Source organism: Xenopus tropicalis, chromosome 5 (genome assembly GCF_000004195.4).
Source record: "Xenopus tropicalis strain Nigerian chromosome 5, UCB_Xtro_10.0, whole genome shotgun sequence".
Classification (NCBI taxonomy): Eukaryota; Metazoa; Chordata; class Amphibia; order Anura; family Pipidae; genus Xenopus; species Xenopus tropicalis.
This window is the reverse complement of record NC_030681.2, coordinates 27,840,857-27,843,522: the sequence shown is the minus strand read 5'-3', so window position 1 is coordinate 27,843,522 and position 2,666 is coordinate 27,840,857. Positions and strand designations below refer to the sequence as shown.

Here is a 2,666-nt window from a genome sequence, read left to right as displayed (position 1 = left end):
TGAAATGGATCAGGCTGATTCTCCAATCAATATACATCATTGCTTCTTTATTTGGCACAATATTAATGCTATCTGGTGCATTTTTACCACATTTGGTGGAGGCACACGCTTGTTTCATAAGTCCAACATGGTGGGGTTGGGTGCTATAAGTATATGGCAGTTGGTTGTAGCAACTTTATCATTTGGCTTGTTTTGCCCAGAGTGTTCATTGTGTGAAATCGCCCCCTTGCCATCCCTCCCATGCTGGCTATAGGAATTGGGCTAAAATGCCAGCACTGGCGATATTCACAAAACGTGCAAGTGCTTCAATTGCATGTTTTATTCAAAGGCAAAGAAAACCAAGTCATTGGCCCTCCCACCCTCCCCATGCCAATAGACTGTTGGTTTTCGGTTTTCTCATTTCTTGTCTTTAATGTCAGTTTTTCTTTAATCCCATTAAATAAAGTTTTCTTTCAAACAGTCTAAGGAATGTTATTGGACCCTGGTTTTATCAATACTTCAAATAGCCCAAAAACAGGTTTGTGGTCCGATTGTCTCATAAGTGAACAAGAGCCATATTTCAGAACATGGATATCATCCTGATTCCGGCTCTTGTACATCACTCGATCAGTGTAGGAAGGCGTCCTCTGTTTCTTACTGGTGTCATAGTCATCGGATCCGATATTAAATCTATATGTGGGACGGAAATGGATTTCGCCTTCCTTAAATCCTTTGAATATAGAACCTTTAGTCACCTCTTCTGACAGCTGATCGTACTGCAGGAGGGACCTCATATCATTCTCTGGAAGGTTCTCTAGGATGGAATCAACTTCCCTCCGACTCTTGCTCAAGCGGAAATTGAAGTCCCCAAACCAGAAGACTTCATCAAACCGGCTCGTCACATCGTCGGGATCAGAGTAAACGGGGTTTGTGTCAGGAACATTTTTTGGGAGCTGCAGGTCTTTGATTATTTTCTCATAATTCTGGATTCTTTGCTTTACTTTGGAATCTCCTGCCGCAAAGTGGGCATTGATAAAAAGGAATGAGGTTCCAAAGAATGTAAATGAAGCAGCCACAGCCCCTTTGGTCTTAATCATTGGGAAAAATCTCGTAGTGACGGTTGCACATTCAACCTCAGAGCAGAACCACACGAGATCTCGCCTGATAAACAGAGACAGGTACAGGACACCGTGAGCTGCTGAGTGGAGCAAGACATAACGATGCCCCAGTGTCAGCTGCAGACGGTTTTGCCATTCTTGCCTGTTGGGGCAGCCTTCTTGCACTCCGATTACATACAGGTCTTGTGCAGACTCGGCGCCCAATGGAAATAGGAAATCATCCAGTCTCTCTGGAAGATCCTTTTTTTCATTCATATTCCAGGTGGCAATAAATATCCTCAGATTTTTTTGTGGAAGATGTTGTTGCAGTTCCTCTTCTCCAAGTAAGCCTTGACCAACCAAGGGCCTCTCTTCTAGATGCCTCTTATGGCTGGTCTGGCTGGGAGAAACACCAGTGAGCTTTTTAGCAATGTTACTCCAACACCAGTCAATGGTGAATACAAAGATAAATACAAGGAGAGCAAAGAGATAAACTAACAAGTTCTCGTCATTCTCTTCATCTTCATCATTCTCTATTTCTTCATATTCTGGGTTTCCTTTGTGGAACTCCAGTGATGTGTGACGGGTATAAAGAAGGGCTGTGAAAATCATTACTGATAATAGATGGGCCCAACCCGCCCCCCTTCTGTAGGGCTGTCTCCAATAATGGCCAACAGTCCAGTTAATGGCAACTGCCAAGGAAAATACCATTAGGATAACTGAACCCAATGGGTAGATCTCTTCAATATCTGTATCTTTAACATTTCTCAATAATTCAAATTCTTCTGGTGTCAGGATTACTTTCTGGGTGAGTGATGATCTATCAGATGAATGAAAACATTGTTCCAATAAGATAAAAAAAGCAATGAAAGGTGGAAAATTCATTGCTAAGGAAAGGTTGCTGAGCTCTAGTCAGCAGATGTTGTTCGAAGCAAGTCCCACTTCGAACTGAACTCTGTGCTCAGTGTCGGGCTTATATAGCCTGCTGTTGTCATGGTAACCGCATACTAATGAGCTTGTCAGTGATGTCACAATGCGGTTGCTATGGTAACCACACAAAAGAAGATAAGTAAACTGATCTTATCAGTGTTGCCATGGCAACTGCATACTCATGAGCTTGTGTTTTGTTATCAGTGATGTCACAATGCGGTTGCTATGGTGACCACACAAAAGAAGATAAGCAAACTGATGTTATCAGTGTCTTATTAGGGTTGCCATTGTAACCGCATACTAATGAGCTTTTGTTTACATGTTGTTTACTTGCAGTTGCTATGGCGATCACACAATAGAGCTAAAACAACAAACTAATCTGTTTACTAGTATAGTATTGTCTTTAACCCTTTCACTACCAAAAGATTTGGGGCCGCTGGTTCTTGTATCACAGACAATTTGTAATCTTTAACTTTAGGGGCATTGAAATTCCATAACAAGATTTTACCGAAAGAGTGAAAAAAAAAGTTTTCTATAATATAGACACATATATCAGAAACATATTTTATGAACAAAAATACAAAAGCTTTTGAAAAGTCCTATGTTTTCCAAAAATGTCAATACCAAAAAAAGAAACAGCGCAACAGGAGTGTGGCTACT

General features: G+C 41.1%; 1 pseudogene; it reads right to left on the bottom strand.

Moving 5' to 3' along the window:
* Window positions 1-440: 440 nt before the first annotated feature.
* Window positions 441-1,688, bottom strand: LOC101734968 (annotated as a pseudogene).
* Between the last annotated feature and the right edge of the window lie 978 nt (window positions 1,689-2,666).